This window comes from Bos indicus, chromosome 13, assembly GCF_029378745.1.
Source record: "Bos indicus isolate NIAB-ARS_2022 breed Sahiwal x Tharparkar chromosome 13, NIAB-ARS_B.indTharparkar_mat_pri_1.0, whole genome shotgun sequence".
NCBI lineage: Eukaryota > Metazoa > Chordata > Mammalia > Artiodactyla > Bovidae > Bos > Bos indicus.
Window position 1 is genome coordinate 53,086,745 of NC_091772.1, and position 25,969 is coordinate 53,112,713.

Here is a 25,969-nt window from a genome sequence, read left to right on the forward strand (position 1 = left end):
TGGTCATTCCAACATCCCTGCTCTTTCTGAGTCTGGTTCTGATGTTTTGCCTGTATCATCAAACTGTGTTTTTGCCTTTTAGTATGCCTTGTAGTTTTTTTGGTTGAAAGCCAAGCTGCATAAAAGGAACTCTAGTAAACAGGTTTTTAGTGAAGTGTTGATAAGGTGTAGGGTGAGGGGAAGCATTCCACAGTCTTATGAATGGGTCTCAGTCTTCTAGTGAGCCTGTGTCTCTGGGCCATGAGCTTCATAAGCATGTCTGTTTTTCCCTCCCTTAGATGGGGCAGAATGGGTAGAGAGGACTGGAGTTGGGTATTTTCCTTCCCCCAGGCCAATTAGACTCTGATAAAACCTCAATAGGTTCAGTTCAGTTCAGTTCAGTCGCTCAGTCATGTCCAACTCGTTGCGACTCCATGAATTGCAGCACGCCAGGCCTCCGTGTCCATCACCAACTCCTGGAGTTCACTCAGACTCACGTCCATCGAGTCAGTGATGCCATCCAGCCATCTCATCCTCTGTCATCCCCTTCTCCTCTTGCCCCCAATCCCTTTAGATCAGATCATTTGCTCAGTCATATCCAACTCTTTGCGACCCCATGAATCGCAGCACTCCAGGCCTCCCTGTCCATCACCAACTCCCAGAGTTCACTCAGACTCATGTCCATCGAGTCAGTGATGCCATCCAGCCGTCTAATCCTCTGTCGTCCCCTTCTCCTCTTGCCCCCAATCCCTCCCAGCATCCGAGTCTTTTCCAATGAGTCAACTCTTTGCATGAGGTGGCCAAAGTACTGGAGTTTCAGCTTTAGCGTCATTCCTTCCAAAGAAATCCCAGGGCTGATCTCCTTCAGAATGGACTGGTTGGATCTCTTTTCAGTCCAAGGGACTCTCAAGAGTCTTCTCCAACACCACAGTTCAAAAGCATCAATTCTTCAGTGCTCAGCCTTCTTCACAGTCCAACTCTCACATCCATATATGACCACTGGAAAAACCATAGCCTTGACTAGACCAACCTTTGTTGGCAAAATAATGTCTCTGCTTTTCAATATGCTATCTAGGTTGGTCATAGCTTTCCTTCCAAGGAGTAAGTGTCTTTTAATTTCATGGCTGCAGTCACCATCTGTAGTGATTTTGGAGCCCAGAAAAATAAAGTCTGACACTGTTTCCACTGTTTCCCCATCTATTTCCCATGAAGTGATGGGACCAGATGCCATGATCTTCATTTTCTGACTGTTGAGCTTTAAGCCAACTTTTTCACTCTCCTCTTTCACTTTCATCAAGAGGCTTTTTAGTTCCTCTTCACTTTCTACCATAAGGGTGGTGTCATCTGCATATCTGAGGTTATTGAGATTTCTCCCAGCAATCTTGATTCCAGCTTGTGTTTCTTCCAGTCCAGCATTTCTTATGATGTACTCTGCATATAAGTTAAATAAACAGGGTGACAATATACAGCCTTGACGAACTCCTTTTCCTATTTGGAACCAGTCTGTTGTTCCATGTCCAGTTCTAACTGTTGCTTCCTGACCTGCATACAAATTTCTCAAGAGGCAGATCAGGTGGTCTGGTATTTCCATCTCTTTCAGAATTTTCCAGTTTATTGTGATCCACACAGTCAAAGGCTTTGGCATAGTCAATCAAGCAGAAATAGATGCTTTTCTGGAACTCTCTTGCTTTTTCCATGATCCAATCCCTTTAGGCTCTGGTAAAATAGTTTCTCCTGAAGGCAGGTCTTTTTAAGAAGAACAGAATGCTCTAGCATATTTAAAAATACTATATATTTCCTCTTCCCCTGTCAGAGGCATTAAGGAATTTCTCTCTCACATTCACTGAAATTCCAGTATTCACTGTGAAAGCTTGGTCAGGTTCCCAGAGGTGAAGTTCACAAAAGTGAGGTGTCTCCTGATGACTAGATTCCACTAGAGTTTGTATCTCTCATTCTCATCCATGAGGAGTCTCCAGCTATCTGTCAATTACAGTTCAGGTTTTCCTACCCAAGGTTTCTGTGGAGGTTTCTGCTCCAGTAAGTCTAACCCTCTGTATCTGCCTGTCTCTTCAATTCTAGGGGCTGAAATTTTCCCTGTGACCTCATTTCTCGTACAGACCTAAGAAGACATGTTGATTTTTTGGCTTTTTACTTTCTGTTAGGACAGTGACAACTTCTGAGTTTCTTGTGTGCTAGACTGGAAACGAAGTCAGTGATTTTTTTTTTTACATTGTTTTCATTGTGGTAAAAAACACATAGCATAAAACTTATCATTTGAACTATTCTCAAGTGACCCATTCAGAGGCGTTCAGTACAGTCACAGTGTTGTGCAACCGTCACCACCATGCATCCTCAGAACTTTCTCATCATCCCAAACTGAAACCCTGTTTTCATTAAGCAATGACTCCCTGTTATATAAAGTGCTGGCTTTTATATTAGTCTTGATGCTATTGTTGTTATTATGTAGTGTTGTTGTTCAGTTGCTCAGTCGTGTCTGAGCGTGACCTTTGTGACCCCATGGACTGCAGCATGCCAGGCCTCTCTGTCCATCACCATCTCCTGGAGCTTGCTCAAACTCATGTCCTTTGAGTCGGTGATGCCATCCAACAATCTGGTTCTCTGTCATCCCCCTCCCCTCCTGCCTTCAATCTTTCCCAGCATCAGGGTCTTTTCCAATGAGTCAGCTCTTTGCATCAGGTGGCCAAAGTATTGGAGCTTTAGCTTTAGCATCAGTGCTTCTGAGAATATTTAAGGTTGATTTCCTTTAGGATTGACTGGTTTGATCTGCTTGCAGTCCAAGGGACTCTCAAGAGTCTTCTCTAATACCACAGTTTAAGCATCAATTTTTCAGCACTCAGCCTTTTTTATGGTCCAGCTCTCACATCCATACATGACTACTGGAAAATCCATAGCTTTGACTAGATGGACCTTTGTCAGCAATGTCTTTGCTTTGTAATATGCTGTCTAGGTTTGTCATAGCTTTTCTTCCAAGGAGCGAGTGTCTTCTAATTTCATGGCTGCAGTCACCATCTGCAGTGATTTTGGAGCCCCCGAAAATAAAGTCTGTCACTTTACAATGTTTCCATCGTTTCCCCACCTATTTTCCATAAAGTGATGGGACCGGATGCCATGATCTCAGTTTTTTGAATGTTTAGCTCTAAGCCAGCTTTTTCACTCCCCTCTTTCACCTTCATCAGATTATGTAGTGAAACAGCAATTGTTCTATTAAGTTGTTAGGCATCGTTCTTAAGAACATTTGGAATGGGGCATCATAATTTAAAGAGATGGGAATACCAACCCACCTTACCTGCCTCCTGAGAAATCTGTATGCAGGTCAAGAAGCAACATTTAGAACCGGACATGGAACAACAGACTGGTTCCAAATAGAGAAAGGAGTATGTCAAGGCTGTATATTGTCACCCTGCTTATTTAACTTATATGCAGAGTACATATGCAAAATGATGGGCTAGATGAAGCACAAGCTGGAATCAAGTTTGCAGGGAGAAATATCAATAATCTCAGATATGCAGATGACACCACTCTTACGGCAGAAAACAAAGAGTAACTAAAGAGCCTCTTGATGAAAGTGAAAGAGGAGAGTGAAAAAGCTGGCTTAGAGCTCAACATTAAAAAAACTAAGATCATGGCATCCGGTCCCATCACTTTATGGAAAAGCTTGAAGGAAAAGCTATGACAAAGCTAGACAGCATATTAGAAAGCTGAGACCTGACATTACTGATAAAGGTCCATCTAGTATGGATGTGAGAGTTGGACCATAAAGAAAGCTGAGCACCAAAGAATAGATCACTTTTGAACTGTGGTGTTGGAGAAGACTCTTGAGATTCCCTTGGACTGCAAGCAGATCAAACCAGTCAATCCTAAAGGAAATCAACCCTGAATATTCATTGGAAGGACTGATGCTGAAGCTGAAGCTCCAATTCCTTGGCCACCTGATGTGAAGATCTGACTCATTGGCAAAGATTGACGCTGGGAAAGATTGAAGTCAGGAGAAGGGGATGACAGAGGATGAGATGGTTGGATGGCATTACCAACTCGATGGACATGAGTTTGAGCAAGCTCTAGGAGATGGTGGTGGACAGGGAAGCCTGGCATTCTGCAGTCCATGGGGTCAACAAGAGTTGGACATGACTGAGACACTGAACTGAACTGAACTGATCATAACATACTTTTTGAAGGGAGCTGATGAGATCAACATGTTTGAAGAAGGAAGGGTCAGTGATCAGGAAAAACTGGGGACTGTGATGTTGATGCTTCTTCAAGTCAGAGCTGAGGAAGCTGCCCTGAAAGGCTGTCCTAAATGGAAACATTTATGAGTGTAAATGTGGTAGGTTCACATTAACTTCATTCCAGCAGTTTTGTTTTATTGTTTCATCTGCCCAGGAATGGAACCTTGAAACTCCAGAGAGATGAGTGGGAAGATTCCATGTACTAATCTCATTTCCAAATGTAATTGACAAGTAACTAGGAAGCTCTCTGCTTCCAAATGCTGTGTTTACAGAGCCACCCATCCTCTTGCCCATCTAGGTGGGCCAGCCTGCCACTGTGATGCATTTTCATTGCTCCAGCAGTGGAGATATAGTGGAGTTGGTACCACCTTTCTGGAGGACAGTTTGGCAATATGGATCAAAAATATTAATTTGCAGAAACTTTGGCCCAGCCATTTCATTTCAAGGATTTAATTTATCTCAAAGAAGTAATTGGATAAATGGGTAAGGATGTTTGCACAAAGATGTTCAAATGAGGTTGTGTTTATAATTGTAAAAAATTGGAAACATTCTAAATGTCCAGCAATAGAGAACAGTTTATATCCATTATGGCATAAACAATGACATATTTACTCTGGAACTGTTACCAAAGTTGACATAGAATTGTAGGTAAGGGGAAACCTCCACAGTATTAAGGCTTATCCTGCAGAACATTTTCCTGGTTAATGTTTGCCCAGTAGAATGACTGTTCATTTATAGCACACAGACTTAGTGTTTATGTGTCTCTTCATAGCAACTTTTTTGGCAAATGTTTTTATAGGAAAGCATATCTATTGACATCCCTCTAACTCAATAGAGCATTTTAAACCAAATTACTTGGGAGAAAAATGTCTTGTGTTTTATCCCAAATAAAATTGATAGCTCAGAATTACATGTAGAAGTATTGAAAAATTAAACAAGTGACCCAGAACCTCTAGTACTGGAAGATTCTGGTTGATGAGTGCAGAGGTCACTGGGTGAGACTCCCAGGAAGGCCTTTGTAGAGGAAGAGACCCCACTTTCTTGAGCCCTTTGGCCATTCTTCCTGCCTGGAACACTGACATGATGCCTAGAGGTACAGCAAACATCGAATAATTCTGAGGCTACAATGCTGAAGACGAAAGTCTTTGCACTCTGACAGAGGGCAAAGAAGGAAAGAGAGGCATACTCAGGGCTCCTTGTTACATGAGACATACAAGGCTGCAGTCGTTCATTCCTCTTTTTTTCTTTTTAAAAAATCTTCACCTTATTTATTTACTTTCTAATATTTATTTATTTGGCTGAGCTGGGTCTTAGCTGTGCATGTGGGATCTAGTTCTCTGACCAAGGGTTGGACTCCAGCCCCCTGCATTGGGAGCCAAGAGTCTTAGCCACTGGACCACCAAGGAAGTCCCCGTTCCTCTTTTTTCTTATCTTCTGTCATATACTTCCAAACACAATCCCAATACAATTGTTTTCAGTTCCCCTTTTATCTTTCTAACAACAGATGATAAAAATCATGTACCAATAAATATATCTGGCTAATGAAATAAAAGAAGATATAATTTTAAAAGTCAACGGAGTGATAACAAAGCATTTTGTGCACCTTGGCTGTCATTAGCAGAGGGGGAGGCCATGTTACAACAAGTTTGTTGATGATCTGGAAGTAATGCTATGCGTCTTACAACCTAATGTGTATAGTTTTAAAAAAACATGTGTCACTATTGGCCTGAAACCATCACATTTTGTTAATCGGCTGTACCCAATATGAAATAAAAGGTTCAAAAAAATGTATGTGTGGTGTGTGTGTGTGTGTATACATTTTACTGAGTTTTAGTAAAATTTCAGGCAATTGATTGAGGGTTTTGAGCTAATATGTGTATGATTTTTCCTATTCAATATAATGGAAATAGGTTTCCTTTCAGCATTGTCATTAAGAATACCTTTTTTTTAGGACCTGATTACTAAGTGAGACATGCCAGGTCTGGAGGGGATCCTGCTGCCCTGAAGCCAATTCCTATCTGCATAGGCTCTCTTGTCCCCAGTTCCAGTTTCACCCTTTCCCTCCCTCAGGGCCTTGGATCTGCCTACCTGCTGGCCTTTGCAGGTGCTCTCTAGACCCTGACCTCATCTGGCACTTGCTCCTGCAGCTGTGCAGGGCCTTCCCCTTTCTAGGATCTCTCCCTTCTGCCCTCCAGTGGCCCTAATCTGGGGAGAGTAGCTACTTTCCAGATTCCCTGCTGGAGCCCGGCAGTTGCCTGACCAGGTTTTTTTTTTTTTTTTTAATTAATTAATTTGGCTGTGCCAGGCCTTAGTTGTAGTGCGCAGGATCTTTAGTTGCACCACGTGGGATCTAGTTCCCTGACCAGGGAAAGAATCGAGGCTCCCTGCATTGGGAGTGTGGAGTTTTAGTCACTGGAACCCAGGGAAGTCCCTACCTGACCAGTTATTAATCCTCCCTTCTAATGGATTGACCCCCAGAAGGGGGGGCTGGGAGCAAATGAGTAAGAAATGCAAAACTGCAATAACAGTTTTTTAAAAACTAAGTTAAAAAGCAGGTTATAGACAACTTTTATACTGAACCAGTCAGGAAGCTTTTGGCTGTTCAGTTCAGTTCAGTTCAGTCTCAGTCGAGTCTGACTCTGCGACCCCATGAACTGCAGCACGTGAGGGCTCCCTGTCCATCACCAACTCCTGGAGTTTACTCAAACTCATGTCCATTGAGTCGGTGATGCCATCCAACCATCTCATCCTCTGTCATCCCCTTCTCTTCCCGCCCTCAATCTTTCCCAGCATCAGGGTCTTTTCAAATGAGTCAGTTCTTCACATCAAGTGGCCAAAGTATTGGAGTTTCAGCTTCAACATCAGTCCTTCCAATGAATATTCAGGACTGATTTCCTGTAGGATGGACTGGTTGGGTCTTCTTGCAGTCCAAGGGACTCTCAAGAGTCTTCTCCAACACCACAGTTCAAAAGCATCAATTTTACGGTGCTCAGCTTTCTTTATAGTCCAACTCTCACATCCATACATGACTACTGGAAAAACCATAGCCTTGACTAGACGGACCTTTGTTGACAAAGTAATGTCTCTGTTTTTTAATATGCTGTCTAGGTTGGTCATAACTTTCCTTCCAAGGAGTAAGCATCTTTTAATTTCATGGCTGCAATCACCATCTGCAGTGATTTTGGAGTCCCAAAAAATAAAGTCTCCCACTGTTTCCACTGTTTCCCCATCTATTTGCCATGAAGTGATGGGACCAGATGCCATGATCTTCGTTTTCTGAAAGTGGAGCTTTAAGCCAACTTTTTCACTCTCCTCTTTCACTTTCATCAAGAGGCTCTTTAATTCTTCTTCACCTTCTGCCATAAGGGTGGTGTCATCTGCATATCTGAGGTTATTGATATTTCTCCCGGCAATCTTAATTCCAGCTTGTGCTTCTTCCAGCCCAGCGTTTTTCATGATGTACTCTGCATATAAGTTAAATAAGCAGGGTGACAATATACAGCCTTGAAGTACTCCTTTTCCTATTTGGAACCAGTCTGTTGTTCCATGTCCAGTTCTAACTGTTGCTTCCTGACCTGCATACAGGTTTCTCAAGAGGCAGATCAGGTGGTCTGGTATTCCCATCTCTTTCAGAATTTTCCACAGCTTGTTGTGATCCACACAGTCAAAGGCTTTGGCATAGTCAATAAAGCAGAAATAGATGTTTTTCTGATATTCTTTTGTTTTTTCAATGATCGAGTGGCTGTATGGCTGTATGGACTTTTGGCTGTATGTAAAAGTGAAGTCACTCAGTCGTGTCCGACTCTTTGCGACTTCATGGACTGTAGCCTACCAGGCTCCTCCCTCCATGGGATTCTCCAGGCAAGAGTACTGGAGTGGGTTGCCATTTCCTTCTCCAGGGGATCTTCCCGACCCAGGAATCAAACCTGGGTCTCCTGCATTCCAGGCAGACACTTTAACCTCTGAGCCACCAGGGAAGCCCAACTTAAAATGGTAGAAACATTAATGAAATCTTATTATCTCACTTCATAGCAGAGGCGTGGGTCAGTGGTGACCTGTTGCAGGGTTGGGGTGCTGAGTGTAGCAGTACATGCATGGGATCTTTTGAATGGAGGTTATCTTCATTACCTCCACCATAGTTTCATCCCAGGTAAATAGCAGGGAGGGAACACAGCTCCACTGATCAACAGGAAATTGGATTAAAGATTTACTGAGCATGGCCCCACCTATCAGAACAAGACCCAGTTACCCCCTCAGTCAGTCTCTCCCATCAGGAAGCTTCCATAACCCTCAAATCCTTCTCCATCAGAGGGCAGACAGACTGAAAACCACAATCACAGAAAACTAACCAATCTGATCACATGGACCACAGCCTTGTCTAACTCAACGAAACTATGAGCCATGCCGTGTAGGGCCACCCAAGACGACAGGTCACGGTGGAGAGTTCTGACAAAATGTGGTCCACAGGAGAAGGGAATGGCAAACCACTTCAGTATTCTTGCCTTGAGAACCCCATGAGCAGTATGAAAAGGCAAAAAGATAGGACACTGAACGATGAATTCCCCAGGTCAGTAGGTGCCCAATATGCTACTGGAGATCAGTGGAGAAATAGCTCCAGAAAGAATGAAGAGGCAGAGCCAAAGCAAAAAGAACACCCAGTCATGGATGTGACTGAGATGGAAGTAAATTCTGATGCTGTAAAGAGCAATATTGCATAGGAACCAGGAATGTTAGGTCCATGAATCTGGGCAAATTGGAAGTGGTCAAACAGGAGATGGCAAGAGTGAACATCGACATTTTAGGAATCAGCGAACTAAAATGGACTGGAAAGGGTGAATTTAACTCAGATGACCATTATATCTATTACTGTGAGCAAGAATCCCTTAGAAGAAATGGAGTAGCTGTAACAAAAGAGTCCAAAATGCAGTACTTGGATGTAGCCTCAAAAACGACAGAATGATCTCTGTTCATTTCCAAGGCAAATGTTCAATATCATGGTAATCCAAGTATACGTCCTGACCAGTAATGCTGAAGAAGCTGAAGTTGAACGGTTCTATGAAGACCTACAAGACCTTCTAGAACTAACACCCCAAAAAGATGTCCTTTTCATTATAGGGGACTGGAATGCAAAAGTAGGAAGTCAAGAAACACCTGGAGTAACAGGCAAATTTGGCCTTGGAGGACAGAATGAAGCAGGCCAAAGGCTAATAGAGTTTTGCCAAGAGAATGCACTGGTCATAGCAAACACCCTCTTCCAACAACACAAGAGAAGACTCTACCCATGGACATCACCAGATGGTCAACACTGAAACCAGATTGATTATATACTTTGCAGCCAATGATGGAGAAGCTCTATACAGTCAGCAAAAACAAGACTGGGAGCTGACTGTGGCTCAGATCATGAACTCCTTATTGTCAAATTCAGACTTAAATTGAAGAAAGTAGGGAAAGCCACTAGAACACTCAGGTATGCCCTAAATCAAATCCCTTACGATTATACAGTGGAAGTGAGAAATAGATTTATGGGATTAGATCTGATAGACAGAGTGCCTGACGAACTATTGACAGAGGTTCCTGACATTGTACAGGATACAAGGATCAAGACCATCCCCATGGATAAGAAATGCAAAAAAGCAAAATGGCTGTCTGAGGAGGCCTTACAAATAGCTGTGAAGAGAAGCGAAAAGCAAAAGAGAAAAAGAAAGATATACCCATTTGAATAAAGAGTTTCAAAGAATAGCAAGGAGAGGTAAGCAGGCCTTCCTCAGTGATCAGTGCAAAGAAATAGAGGAAAACAATGGAATGTGAAAGACCAGAGATCTCTTCAAGAAAATTAGAGATACCAAGGGAACATTTCCTGCAAAGATGGGCTCAGTAAAGGACAGAAATGGTATGGACCTAACAGAAACAGAAGATATTAAGAAGAAGTGGCAAGAATAGACAAAAGAACTATACAAAAAAGATCTTCACGACCCAGATAATCATGATGCTGTGATCACTCATCTAGAGCCAGACATCCTGGAATGTGAAGTCAAGTGGGCCTTAGAAAGCATCACTACAAACAAAGCTAGTGGAAGTGATGGAATTCCAGTTGAGCGATTTCAAATCCTGAAAGATGATGCTGTGAAAGTGCTGCACTCAATATGCCAGCAAATTTGGAAAATGCAGCAGTGGCCACAGGACTGGAAAAGATCAGTTTTCACTCCAGTCCCAAATAAAGGCAATGCCAAAGAATGCTCAAACTACTGCACAATTGCACTCATCTCACACGCTAGTAAAGTAATGTTCAAAATTCTCCAAGCCAGGCTTCAACAATACATGAACCATGAACTTCCAGATGTTCAAGCTGGTTTTAGGAAAGACAGAGGAACCAGAGATCAAATTGCCAACATCTGCTGGATCATTGAAAAAGCAAGAGAGTTCTAGGAAAAACATCTATTTCTGCTTTTATTGACTATGCCAAAGCCTTTGACTGTGTGGATCACAACAAGCTGTGGAAAATTCTGAAAGAGATGGGAATACCAGACCACTTGACCTGCCTCTTGAGAAACCTGTATGCAAGTCAGGAAGCAACAGTTAGAACTGGACATGGAACAACAGACTGGTTCCAAATAGGAAAAGGAGTACTTCAAGGCTGTATATTGTCACCCTGCTTATTTAACTTATATGCAGAGCACATCATGAGAAACGCTGAGCTGGATGAAGCACAAGCTGGAATCAAGATTGCTGGGAGAAATATCAATAACCTCAGATATGCAGATGACACCACCCTTATGGCAGAAAGTGAAGAAGAACTAAAGAGCCTCTTGGTGAAAGTGAAAGAGGAGAGTGAAAAAGTTGGCTTAAAGCTCCACTTTCAGAAAACAAAGATCATGGCATCTGGTCCCATCACTTCATGGCAAATAGATGGGGAAACAGTGGAAACAGTGGGAGACTTTATTTTTTGGGACTCCAAAATCACTGCAGATGGTGATTGCAGCCATGAAATTAAACGGTGCTTACTCCTTGGAAGGAAAGTTATGACCAACCTAGACAGCATATTGAAAAGCAGAGGCATTACTTTGCCAACAAAGGTCCGTCTAGTGAAGGCTATGGTTTTTCAGTAGTCATGTATGGATGTGAGAGTTGGACTATAAAGAAAGGTGAGCACCATAGAATTGATGGTTTTGAACTGTGGTGTTGGAGAAGACTTTTGAGAGTCCTTTGGACAGCAAGAAGATCCAACCAGTCCATCCTACAGGAAATCAGCCATGAATATTAATTGGAAGGACTGATGTTGAAGCTGAAACTCCAATACTTTGGCCACCTGATGTGAAGAACTGACTTATTTGAAAAGACGCTGATGCTGGGAATGATTGAAAGTAGGAGGAGAAAGAGACGAGAGAGGATGAGATGGTTGGATGGCATCACCGACTCAATAGACATGAGTTTGAGTAAGCTCTGGGAGTTGGTGATGGACAGGGAGTCCTGGCGTGCTGCAGTCCATGGGGTCTCAGGGAGTCTGTCGTGACTGAGTGTCTGAACTGAACTGAACTGAACTGATTATCTCACTCAAGAAGTTGAGAAGTAGAGTATTTCCGCAGTTGGCTGAGCTGGCACCACAAAACGACATCATAAAGAACTCAGATCCTTTCCATAGTCCTGCTCTGCCATCTCCAGGTCATTGCCTCATCCTCTTCGTTTCATTCCCCTCATGATCTCAGGATGACTGTCATGTACAAGGATTGTCATTCTGCTGTTAGTGCATACAGGCAACAGAAACCTTAAGCATATCCTTTTCTAAGATTGAAGAAAACTTCCCCAGAACCTCCATAAGCTTTCCCATCATTGCTCATGGCAAGAACTGGGTCGTGTGTCCCACTCTTAAGCCAATCAGTGGCAAGGGGAATGAGTCCAGTAGTTCTCAATGCCTGGGGCATATTAGCAGTACCCTGAGCTCCTAGCAGGCCAGTTTTGAGTAGTGTCTCTGAGGATTGGACCTGGGGCTTTGTATATATTAGTATTTTTAATTCCCTAGGTATTTTTGATGGGCAGCAGGGGTCAGAACCACTCTTTTACACTAAACATAATTCACCTTCTGGAGCTAGGGAAGGGGTATTTTCCCTGAAGCACGTGGCATTAGACACCTGGAGAATAGTAAGGTTGTTAGCAAGGAAAATGATGGAAAGTGTTTGTTGTGTAGGCAAATAATAGTGTTTGACATTTAGGGTGTGCCCCTATTTCATGTATAATATGACCTATATGCCAAGAAAAAATTGTGGAAGACCATGGATCAAACTTTTAATAGTTACTATCATGGTGTGATGAGGGAGAGAATTAATTATAGCTGATTTCCACTTAGTTGAACTTTTACCATGAACATTAATCACAATCAGGAAAACAATGAAGATACATGCATTTTGGGGAAAATTTTTTTTTTTTTAAGAAAAAAAAAAAAGCCATTGTAAGGAATGAAATGCTGTTTTTTCCTCTATGGGGTAACTGCTATGGAGCAAGCCCTGTTTCTTGTTCAGCAACTTGTTGCTAGGAGCTTAGAATTTATTACTGACCCAGTAAGGATACTTCTCTTTCCCACCTGACCAGGAGAAAAATAAACTCTCATCTGGACAGTCTCATTTCCCTTGCTAGTAATTGGGTTAAGCCAGGACCTATGATGCAGTTGTAGCCAATAAAATGTCAGGAGGCATCAGCTGGGGGTATGGTGTGTGTTTCTAGGAAACATTTCTTTACTTTTCAAAAAGACTCATGAGAAAAGGGTCTCTTCTTCCCCAAAACATATTCTTGACTATATATGATGCCTGGATATTGCAGCCATCATCTTATGGTTATGTGGGGACAAAGTCCATATGCAGGGATAACAGGGTGAAAATCCTTGGTAACGTTTTTAAACCTTAAATATAATTTCATACAATAAATTACAAAAATCTTAAGTGTACAGTTTGGTGAAATTTTATGTTTGTACACATCCGTGTAACCACTACAAGATCAAGATTCAGAACATTTCTAGCACCCCAGAGAGCTCTCTCCTGCCCCTTCCCAGCCAACAGTAAATAGCCAACACCTACTGTACTGATTCCTATCTTCATACATTATCTAACTGTTCTTGAACTTCACATGAATGGATTCATACAGTACATATTATTCTGCACAGGGCTTCTTTGCTCAATGTTTTCTTTGAGGTTCATTCATGTTTTTATGATTGTCAATAGCTTATCAAACCACTGTGTGATATTCCATTGGTACCACAATTTCTCCATTTCCTGTGGATGGGCATTTATTTCCAGGTTTTGGCTGTTATTTTTTTTAAAGGTGCTATGAACATCTATGCACCTGTCTTTGAGTGAATCTTTGTCCTTGTTTCTCTTGTGCATATACGTGGGAGTGAAATTGCTAGGACTTGGGGTAAACAGCTATTTATTTAGCTTTAGTTAGATACAGCCAAACAGTTTTCCAGAGTCATTTAACCAATTTACATTTCCACCAGATGTGTGGGATTTTTCAATTCAATTGTTCTACTATCTCAGCAACACTTGGTATAGTCAGTCTTTGATTTTGTCCGTTCTGGTGGATGAATCTGATTCATCTGATTATAGTTTTAGTTTGCATTTCTCTGAAGACCTTTTCAAGTGCCTTTTGGTCATTTCCTCTCCTAAGAGGTGCCTGTTTAAGTCTTTTCCTCTTCTTAAAATTTTGTCTTCTGCTATCAATTTGTAGGAGTTTGTTTACATTCTGTGTATAAGTCTTTGGTCATATACATGAAATGCAAGTATCTTCTGTCAGTCTGTAGATTGCTTCTTCAGTTGCTTAATAATGTGTTCTGATGAGTATAAGTTCTTACATTTAATGAAGTTCAAATGATCCATATTTTTAGTATGGTGTTTTTTGTGCTCTGTTTTGGAGGTATTTGCTTACTCTTAAGATCATAGAGATAGTTTCCTCATTTCCTCTGCAAGCCTGATTCGTTTTAACATTTATATTTAGGTTGGTGATCCCTACCACATTAATTTTTAGGTACAGTGTTGGGTAAAGATTAATTTTTCTAATACATATTATTTTCTGTATGGATGGCAGTGGCACCCTTGCTGTAAATCAAATGAACACACGTGTTTTGCTCTATTCCTGGACTCCCAATTCTGTTCCATTGGTCTATTTATCTATGCTTGTATCAATACCACCCTGGTTTAATTATAGCTTGATATTAAGCATTCATATCTGGTGATGTATATTCTTCTTCAAGATTGTATAGGTTGCTCTAGGTCCTTTGTATTCTGATATAAGTTTTAGAATTGACTTGATAATTTCTAACATAAACTTAGGAAATTTGATTGTGATTGTAATAAATCTATAAGTCAATGTAAGGAGGACTGATCTAACAAGATTGTCTTCCAATCCATTTATTTAGATCTTCTCGATGGCTTTGTTGATTTTATTTACTCAACCATGGAGTTACCTTACCTTTTTCTTGTTATTATAAACAAGATTATATAAATGTAATATATATTTTTTCATTACTGCTTAAGGCATTTTTTCTGGTTACTTGCAGCTAAAAACATCCCAAGTGATATAACATTCTTGCTCTGTGGTGTGATGGATTGATTAAGTAGAAGGCTTGAATCAGTGCTACTCCCTGTGTGGCCATGGTAAGTCACCTAACCTCTCTGGGCCTATTTCCTTATCCATGGAAATCTCATAGGGTTGGAAAGTTCTTCTCTTTTTCACAAACTAGTGAATTCTGACTCATATTTTTTGTCTCAATTTAAGTATCATTTTCTTTGGGATGTCTCTTTTGATTCTTCCAGTAAAACTTCCTAGATATTTTTTTCTATGCATGCCTTTCAAAGCGATCAGTACACTGTAATATCATTGCTTGCATACTTGTCTCCATCAGTACCTTACTAATCAGGGAACAGAGGGTGCGCTTAAAGGGCTTAATTGAAGAGAGTTTAATGAAGGGACAATTATAGAGGAATAGACAGGATTAAGGAAATCCGCACAGGATGATGAGGAACCCCAGGGACTAGCCACAGAGGCAAGTCATTACCATTCTTGGGTCTGAAGGATTGAGATAAAGGAAGTATTATTGGAACACAGTGAGACCTGTAGCTATGGGGGAGGGGCTGTCTGACAGGTGCTATGAGCTATAGGGGAACATAGCTGTTGGGAGAACCACGGGCAGTTAGAGAGGGGAGAATAAATACCCCATCCCCTCTGTCATCCTCCAATTTCCTTCAGCTCTCATTCGGTCAACCCAACCAGAGAGAGAAGGCAAAAGAGTCCAAGTGATATGCTTGTAGAGATCAGCCTCCTGGGGCACAAAATAAAGCAGCAAGAGGCAGAGAATGGATATAGGAGAAGAAACAGGTACTGATTAGTATACTCATCTTCAGCATAAGCTTCTTGAGAAAGGACAGAAAAATAATGTTGCCATAGTTTTTCATACACCTGTTAACAAAAATCTGAACGTATCATAGAAAATAAAAGGCCCTTACTTCCCGCGTAGCTCAGTCGGTAAAGTATCTGCCTGCAATGCTAGAGACCTGGGTTCACTTCCTGGGTCAGGAAGTTCCCCTGGAGAAGGAAATGGCAACCCACTCCAGTGTTCTTGCCTGGAGAATCCCATGGACAGAGGGGCCTGGCAGACTACAGTCCATAGGGTCACAAAGACACGACTTAGTGCTCTTTCTTTCTTTTTAATGCTGAGAACTAACAATAGCTACCTATTTGTTATATACCATTTCAGACTTAATGTACATGCACACTTCCCAGGTGGCCCTAGTGTAAAGAACCTGCCTGCCAATGCAGGAGATGTAAGAGACGTGGGTTCAGTCCCTGGGTGGGGAAAATCCCCTGGCAAAGGGAATGGCAACCCATTCAAGTATTCTTGCCCAGAGAATCCCATGGACAGAGAAGACTGGTGGGCTACAGTCCATGGGGTTGCAAAGAGTTGCACATGACTGAAGTGGCTTAGCATGCACACTGAATATGTGGGTCTGTGGAAGATTGTATGTCCAAAAATTACCACAGCAATATTTCTGATCTTGTGTGGTCTTTCTGATACTGGCACTCCCCATCACGAAGTCAATGTGTATGCTCTCTCTTTGAGCCTGGGGAGGCCTTGTGATGGACTTGACAGATGGGATGAGGCAGAAATGATGCTGCATGGCTTCAAAGGCCAGGTCATAAAAGGCGAAATGGATTTGCCCGGAAACCTCTTTCTCTCGGGATGCTTACCACGTGAACACACCACCACGTTGTGAGGAAGCCCAGGGCACATGAAATGCCACGTGCAAGTATCCTGGCCGGTTGCCAGCTGAGGCCCCAGCTGACATTCAGCGTTAATTGCTGGATGAGCGAAAGAATGGGCCTCTAGATGACCCCAGCTTCCAGGCTTTGAGCCACTTCAGCTGATGCTGCATGGGGCCAAGGCATGTATCCCCATCAAGCCCAGCTCAGATGGAAGGTTTGTGAGCACAGTAAATGTTGTGTGTGTTTTCTAAGCCACTGAGATTTTGAGTGCTTTGTTACATAGTAATAATAACTAGAATAGAGGCAATATTAGAAAGTTGTGATCTCATGCTGTGGCACTAGACTTCTTGGTTTCAGTGTGACCTCTGTCACTTATTCCCTGGGTAATATTTGGCAACTTGCTCGAATTCAAATCCTCGGTTTCTTCATCTGTAAAATGGGAATAATATTAAAAGTCTTACAGAGTTGGATTGGTCTACAAAACAATCAGCTTAGTTCTCAGCACATATTTAATTATAATTATTGATCACCAATTCCCTCAAAGACCACCAGAAAAAACTTGATGATAGAACAAAACTAAGTATATTAAACTTACCACAGAAAGGGAGAATAACATCATGAAAAAAGTCTCAGTAGTATCTCCAAGTGAAAATGTTAAGGAATGATACTTACAGGGTTTTGAAGGCTGCACTGGATGGTTTTAAGGTGGGTCATACAAGGCAAGTAACTGGTTGGGCTTGGGCAGAATTTGTGACATAAGAGCTTCAGATTGGTGAACACAGTAGGGCAAGGGAGACTTGCCCCCTAGACTCACTTAAAGTGAGTCTAGATGAGCAAGTTTTCTGTTTTGATAAGTAAAGTGTTTAATTTTTCTCTGTCTTATCTTCAAAGAATGGATACTTCTTGGAGCAAACCCCTTAACTATTACTTGGTCTTAGTATTATTTAACAGTGGAACAGAAAAGTGTGTTGCTTTCAGTTCTCATTAATATAATTACTTTTTTTCATGGAAAAGGGATCATAGTCTTCCCAACTCATTACATTGAAACGTTCCTTTTCATTGAACAACATATCTTGGATATCTTTCCTTGCTGCTGCTGCTGCTAAGTCGCTTCAGTCGTGTCCGACTCTGTGCAACCCCATAGACGGCAGCCCACCAGGCTCCCCCGTCCCTGGGATTCTCAAGGCAAGAACACTGGAGTGGGTTGCCATTTCCTTCTCCAATGCATGAAAGTGAAAAGTGAAAGTGAAGTCGCTCAGTCGTGTCCAACTCTTAGCGACCCCATGGAGTGCAGCATACCAGGCTCCTCCGCCCACGGGATTTTCCAGGCAAGAGTACTGGAGTGGGTTGCCAATTGCCAATTAATTTCATTCTTTTTAACATCTGCTCTGAAGGAGATCAGCCCTGGGATTTCTTTGGAAGGAATGATGCTAAAGCTGAAACTCCCGTACTTTGGCCATCTCATGCGAAGAGTTGATTCATTGGAAAAGACTCTGATGCTGGGAGGGATTGGGGGCAGGAGAAGGGGATGACAGAGGATGAGATGGCTGGATGGCATCACTGACTCGATGGACGTGAGTCTGAGTGAACTCCAGGAGTTGGTGATGGACAGGGAAGCCTGGTGTGCTGCGATTCATGGGGTTGAGAAGAGTCGGACATGACTGAGAGACTGATCTGATCTGATCTGATCTGATCTGATATTCACTGGTACAGCTGCATTGTGACTTGTTTGCCCTTTCATATATCAACAGATACTTGGTGTGTATGTGTAGTAGGGTGGGGGAGTCCTAGACCCTCAGAACAGTGTCTGGCATAGAGTAGGCATCAGAAAGAGTTTGGTGTTGAAAGGAGAGTGTACCTGAAGTCTGTAAAATGCCATATACATGTAAGGTAAGGATGGACGGCTGGAATCCCCATTACTGCATCTTATCCCATCCCACTTTTGTCACCTGTGTTAGGGATCATCTCAGGTTGCACACAGCATGAAAGAGGTCTGGAAGACCTTATATGCTCACAGTGAGGAATGAAGGAGATTGCTGAGAGGCATAAACAGCAGTGAGTGTGAAGAGCTACTGTATGGTAGCCAGCCAAGGCAGAGCTGGATGGAGGATGCAGCTGAGACTCAGAGGTGCTCAGGTGCCCAGGAGAGAGGCGGTGGCATTGAGTCAAGGTCAGTGAGAACAGATCATAAGTTTTAGTGGCTGCGGGCTGTAACAACTCATGACAAGCAGGCAGGGCAAGGGGTACCTCATGAAACCAGCAAGGACTCAAAAGCAAGAGGAGGGCCACCTCTCCCCATTGCCATGAGGACATTACCCTACATCCAGATGTTGTCTTCAGGAGAAGGAAGCCAAAGAGGAAACAATTTGAAGAAAAAATAGCAGCCCCGTGGCAGTTTAAAATTAAAAACCAGACCACAACATTTATGAAAATGAAGCTGATACAAAATAAAAATATAGGTTTTCAACCAGAGATGTTAACACACCAATAAGGGACATTTGGAAATAGGTGGGGCATTCCCGCCCCCCACAACTTTTTGTCCTGAAAATTTTCAAAGAGAAATGTAAAAAGAATAATTGAACAAATGCACATACATCCATCACTTAGATCTCTCAATTGTTATGGGGATTTGGGGGGCCATAATTGTTTTATCTATTTTCTCTGAAGTAGTGTACAGTAAATTACAAACAGTTTGACATTTCACCCCAAATACATCTCTGAAAAATAAGGACATTTTTCTGCATAATGCGGGGGTATTCTTGGACGACAGTGGAGAGTGCTCCTGGAGGCAACATGGGCGAGGGGCAGTGCTGGGTTCACCTCAGCTCAGGGAAGAATTGTCTACCCAAAACTCGGACAGCGTCACCTTGTGGAAAGCCTGCTCCACAGAAAGACACACTTGTGTGGCAGTGTGTGTGTGGGAGGGGGCGGCGCAGGTAGGACGGGTGCTATCCTATATTTATTCATAAAAGTCACACACGAACTGATAAAATATTAGGTGTGTGTGTATGTTTTTTGTGTGTGTGTGTTAGTCGCTCAGTAATGCCTGACTCTTTGCGACCCCATGGACCATAGCCCTCCAGGCTCCTCTCTCCGTGGAATTCTCCAGGCAAGAACACTGGAGTGGGTTGTCATTCCCTTCTCCAGGGGACCCTCCCAACCCAGGGATCAAACCCGGGTCTCCTGCATTGCAGACAGATTCTTTACCAAGAAGAGCCACCAAGGAAGGTGCTCTAAGACATGAGGACATACATTCAACAAGATTATAAAGAAACAGCAGGAAAAAAATCAGCTATAATCCTACCCTCCAGGATCAACCACAGTGAACACTTGGCCTTATTTCCTTCTAGCCTCTATCTATTTACATAGTTGAGATCAAACCATGTTTGATGAGATCATACATATTCAGTTTCTATCTTAGACTTCTATCAAAAGTCTCCTGACTCCTGTCCACTCACACCACCTAGTAGGTTGAGGGCCTGGAGAGTAAGAGATCTGTTTCTGAAATGAACAATATGCCACATTTTAAATAATGAGCCTGATTGTGCTTAGTCGCTCAGTCCTGTCCTACTTTTAGTGACCCCAGGGACCATTGCCTGCCAGGCTCTTCTGACCATGGGGATTCTCCAGGCAAAAATACTGGAGTGGGTTGCCATTTCCTCCTCTAGGAGATCTTCCAAACCCAGGGATCAAACCCAGGTCTTCTGCACTGCAGGCAGATTCTTTACCACCTGAGCTACCAGGGAAGCCCTGATGAGCCTGATTGGTGGCTTGTTAATTTACCCTGCTCTAACTATTGCCTGGAAAATCCCATGGATAGAGGAGCCTGGTAGGCTGCTGTCTATGGGGTCGCATAGAGTCAGACACGATTGAGCGACTTCACTTTCACGTTTCACTTTTCATGCATTGGAGAAGGAAATAGCAACCCACTCCAGTGTTCTTGCCTGGAGAATCCCAAGGACGGCAAAGCCTGGTGGGCTGCTGTCTCTGGGGTTGCACAGAGTCGGACATGACTGAAGTGCCTTAGCAGCAGCAGCAGCAACTATTTGTGACCTCAATTAATCCTCAGGGAGACTTTATGATGTAGAGTTTATCATGCTATTTTCCAGGTGAGACATCTAAGGCTGAGGGAGTGCAGGAAGCTAGCTAGAGGTTCCATAAACTATGAGCTTCTCTACCCTGACGTACAGCCCCTAATACAATGATGGGCTCCCTGACCAGCTCTGAGGAGGGGGAGACAGGAATACTGGGGATGCAGAGCAGACTCTTCACCCAGGGTTCTTGGAATATGAGAGACTCCCAGACTCTCTTCTGGGGAATCCTAAAGAGCAAGTAGGACTTATCCAGTTTTTTGGGTGTGTGTGTGTGTCTCTCTCTTTCCCCTTTTGGTCATCTACATCTCTGTTGGAGCATGGTTTAGGAAAGCAGAGTTCACCCATTTACGTCTGTGTACGTGTGCCTGGGGCCAGTACTGGAGTGAAAACACAAACTATCTGTAATAAATTAAAGATGGCTGAAAATTCTTTGACATTCTTTCCATTCAAGAGGAGGGATCTATGTGCTTCCCCTGGAGTCTGGCAGGTTCAATGACTACTTGACTAACAGAATGCAGTAGAAGTGAAATTGTGTCTGTTTGTGGGCCGAGACCGAAAGAGACTGGAAGCTCCACATTCGTTTGCACTTGCCCTTAGAACGCAGCTGCCATGCTGTGAGGAAGCCCAAGCAGTCGTGTAGAGAGACCCAGGTAGAGATAATGTGGGCCACTGGTCTATAGCCCCAGCTGAACTCCTAACCATCAGCCAGCACCAACCTGCTACCCACGGGAGTGAGGCATCTTGGAAGTGAATCCTTCAGTTCTATTCTAACCACTCCAGCTCATGCTTCATGGAGCAGAGATGAGCCAACTCTGCTAATCCCTGCCCAAATCACAGATTTGTGGGCAAAGTAATTGACTATTGTTATTTTAAGCCGCTACATTTTGAAATGGTTTATTATGCAGTATTAGATAACCAGAACACCATTGTTTTCTGAGCTGATCTAATAAGCCAAATTATATGTGAAACCTTTTACACATGCTGCCTCCTTTAATCCTCATACTTCTCACCAAGGTAAGAAAGACAATAGCTAACATTTACTGAGTGCATGCTATATGCCTACTGCAATTCAAAATCCTTTTGCAATTCATTTAATTTTGTTGTTCTAATAACTCTTTTTTATAAGTACTCTTATCCTCCTTTTACAGATAAACAGGAACAGAGAAATGGAAGAACTTGCCCCAAACCATGCAGAAGGTGGTAGAGCCAAGGACTCAATAACCAGATTTGAAAGCCAGCAATCCAATCACTGTAATTGTTTGCCTCTGACAGAAGATTGATGAGAAGACCCCTCATAGAGGCGAAGTGACTTCCCCAAGGCTGCACAGCTAATGGGAGATTTTGAACCACTTATTCTCTGGGTTCCTCCATTGAAGCTGCAATTGCCCTGACAGCACTGCCTGCCCTTTTGGGCTTACGTCTGTATGAGACACGGCTGTCTCTCAATCTTCGTTGGTGTCCCTTAGCTTGATCTGCGTCCTTACTCTGCAGCTGTGGTCCCCAGTGACCTTTGGCTGTTCCCACACATTTAATTCCATCCTCAAAGCACAGGATTTTTCCAATCAAGAAAATTCTTTAGAAGAATGTGCCTCAGGCTCAGAAGGACTTTCCAGGAGAACTTTCCAACATTCCAAAGATACTCTGTGCTTTGAGCACAGCCTGGCTCTAGACCTCTCGCCCTTCCTGCTGGTCCCTGGCCTTTCCTGCACCTTCCTCCGTCTGCTTTGCAAATGAGGAATGGGGGTGAGCTGGGCAGAATGTCAGGGATAAGAGAAAGTGACCATGAGCTCTACTGTCACACAGGCATGTGCCCTAGGGCAACTACTTAACCTCTCTGAACCCCTACTTACTTACCTGTAAAATGGGGTTTTGAATAACCTTTTCCTCGTCAGGTTGTCGTGAGGATTAAATGAGGCAGTGTATGTGTTTCTCAGGACTCCCTTCAGAGTAAGCCTTCTTGCCTGTTTGCCTGTCGGTCCACAACTGCCCGTAGCTCCCACGCTTGTGAGAGAAAGTCTAGAGGCTGCTGCAGGCCCCTGCGAGGCCATCACTGGAGCCCACGTTTCTGTCCACTAGTACAGAGGAGCACGTGCCTTCTGCTTCTCTTCTGCCTCCCAGCACTGCTGTGAGTGCCTTTTGTTGGCACATCCAACCTACAAACCTGCTGGCCAGGGAGTCCTGGGAATGTCCCTTCTACGCATCTAGTCCCTGCCACGGGGGGAGAGCATGGAAGTGGGGAAGCGGTGCTGAGTTGCCAACAGGAAATCTAGCATATTTTCATTTCCAAAGAACCAACAGGCAAGGGCAGTGCTTAACCCAGATGGGAACAACAGTCCTCACTGAATGAAGATACATGAGGCAGTGTAGAGTGGAAGAGAGCAAAGGAGAGCAGGGCTTACCTTGTGAATGGCCTAGGAAGCCAGAAAGACTGGTGTCTGGGTCTCAGGCACTTTGGAGCTGAGTTTGAGCATCTGCACTGGCTCAGAAATAAGATGTGTGCTACGCTTCGAATCAGGGGCTAGGAACACAGAGATGAGGGAGGGGTGGCGAACTCGCTGAGGGGCAGAGGCAGCCATGACTACAGTGCCGTGTTTCTGGGGAAAGTGGAGCATTCCAAGACTGCAGTGTGTCCTGTGAGCAGTTCCGTCAGGCGCAGTGGTGTGCAGGACGGGGAACCACATGGAAGCGTGTTCTCATTTGACTAGTTCTATGGCACAATTTTTGGTTGTAGAGTTTCCAAGCCTCATTCTCTAGGCTTCCCCTTCCCAGTGACTTCACTGAGTTAATCAATATCTTTTTAGTAAGTTCATTTTCTGCTTAAATTAGTCAAAGTTGGTTCTTGTGCTTGCCACCAAGTCCTGGACTATAGTGAACTCAGGCCACTGTGAAGATTAAATACAAAGACTTAGCACAGGTGGGGTATATCACAAGCACCCAGTATTAGTCAGATTCTGCTGCAGATAACTCAGACTACGTTAAGCTGAAAGAGACTTAATACAGGGGATTAGGTGCTTGCAGGATTGTTGGACGTGTTGGATGAACAAATTCTAGGAAGAACTTTCAGGAATGTCTCCCAGAATATATCAACAAGATTGGTGCACCAAGGGAGCTTCTAAATTTTCTATGATGAGGAGGATGGATTTCAAGAAGTCTCTGTCCCTATTGCTGGCTCCATGACCATGTTGCCTCAGCTGAGAGGCACAGATCAGGAAATTGTGTTACTGCTGTTGTTTCCAGGGCCACACTGCCTCTGCCTTGGTTGATGGCAAGAGAACATATGTGCATGACCTTCCTCTCAGTAATACAGAACGAAACATCCATCGCTGGACCTCTGCTATCACCACTACAGGAAAAAACAAATGCTTACAGCATATGCTTGCTAAAGCGGAAAACGGAAATACATTCTCTACTGCACTTCCGGCTTTGCAACAGTGCATCCATTTTTGAAAGACAGGTGTATCAGGCACCCTTGACTTGAACTTGCCAGGTTTTTAGTCTGCACCCCACTCCAGTACTCTTGCCTGGAAAATCCCATGGACGGAGGAGCCTGGTAGGCTGCAGTCCATGGGATCACGAAGAGTCGGACACGACTGAGCGACTTCACTTTCACTTTGCACTTTCATGCATTGGAGGAGGAAATGGCAACCCACTCCAGTGTTCTTGCCTGGAGAATCCCAGGGACTGTGGGGCCTGGTGGGCTACCATCTATGGAATCGCACAGAGTCGGACATGACTAAAGCGACTTAGCAGCAGCAGCAGCAAAGCATGTACTCCATCCAAGGAGCGGCGGCTGCAGGGGCGCAGGAAGGCCGAGAGGAGATACTCCACGTTCAAGGTCAGGAGGGGCGACCTCGTCCAAGGTAAGGAGCAGCACCTGCGCTTTGCTGGAGCAGCCGTGAAGAGATAACCCCACACCCAAGGTAAGAGAAACCCAAGTAAGACGGTAGGTGTTGTGAGAGGGCATCAGAGGGCAGACACACTGAAACCATAATGACAGAAAACTAGCCAATCTGATCACACGGACCACAGCCTTGTCTAACTCAATGAAACTAATCCATGCTGTGTGGGGCCACCCAAGATGGATGGGTCATGGTGGAGAGGTCTGACAGAATGTGGTCCACTGGAGAAGGGAATGGCAAACCATTTCAGTATTCTTGCCTTGAGAACCCTATGAACAGTATGAAAAGGCAAAATGATAGGATACTGAAAGAGGAACTCCCCAGGTTGGTAGGTGCCCAATATGCTACAGGAGATCAGTGGAGAAATAACTCCAGAAAGAATAAAGGGATGGAGCCAAAGCAAGAACAATACCCAGTTGTGGAAGTGACTGGTGATAGAAGCAAGGTCCAATGCTATAAAGAGCACTATTGCATAGGAACCTGGAATGTTAGGTCCATAAATCAAGGCAAATTGGAAGTGGTCAAACAGGAGATGACAAGAGTGAACGTTAACTTTCTAGGAATCAGCAAATTTAAATGGACTGGAATGGATGAATTTAACTCAGATGACCATTATATCTACTACTGTGGGCAGGAATCCCTTAGAAGAAATGGAGTAGCCATAACAAAAGAGTCCGAAATGCAGTACTTGGATGCAGTCTCAAAAATGACAGAATGATCTCTGTCCATTTCCAAGGCAAACATTCAATATCACGGTAATCCAAGCTTATGTCCTGACCAGTAATGCTGAAGAAGCTGAAGTTGAACGGTTCTATGAAGACCTACAAGACCTTCTAGAACTAACACCCCAAAAAGATGTCCTTTTCATTATAGGGGACTGGAATGCAAAAGTAGGAAGTCAAGAAACACCTGGGGTAACAGGCAAATTTGGCCTTGGAGGACAGAATGAAGCAGGGCAAAGGCTAATAGAGTTTTGCCAAGAGAATGCACTGGTCATAGCAAACACCCTCTTCCAACAACACAAGAGAAGACTCTACACATGGACATCACCAGATGGTCAACACCGAAATCAGATTGATTATATTCTTTGCAGCCAATGATGGAGAAGCTCTATACAGTCAGCAAAAACAAGTCTGGGAGCTGACAGTGGCTCATGAACTCCTTATTGTCAAATTCAGACTTAAATTGAAGAAAGTAGGGAAAACCACTAGACCATTCAGGTATAACCTAAATCAAATCCCTTATGATTATACAGTGGAAGTGAGAAATAGATTTAAGGGCCTAGATCTGATAGATAGAGTACCTGATGAACTATGGATGGAGGTTCGTGACATTGTACAGGAGACAGGGATCAAGACCATCCCCATGGATAAGAAATGCAAAAAAGCAAAATGGCTGTCTGAGGAGGCCTTACAAATAGCTGTGAAAAGAAGAGAAGTGAAAAGCAAAGGAGAAAAGGAAAGATATAAGCATCTGAATGCAGAGTTCCAAAGAATAGCAAGAA

At 43.4% G+C, this 25,969-nt stretch overlaps 1 long non-coding RNA gene across 1 annotated transcript in view; it reads left to right on the forward strand.

Moving 5' to 3' along the window:
* LOC139186521 (uncharacterized) overlaps positions 1-22,375 on the forward strand; it is a 50,671-nt gene extending 28,296 nt beyond the window's left edge. Inside the window, exons 3-4 of the long non-coding RNA XR_011570109.1 lie at positions 14,770-14,866; positions 21,715-22,375. This is a non-coding gene — a long non-coding RNA (uncharacterized lncRNA). The remainder of the gene's footprint in view (positions 1-14,769; positions 14,867-21,714) is intronic.
* The last annotated feature ends 3,594 nt before the right edge of the window (positions 22,376-25,969 follow it).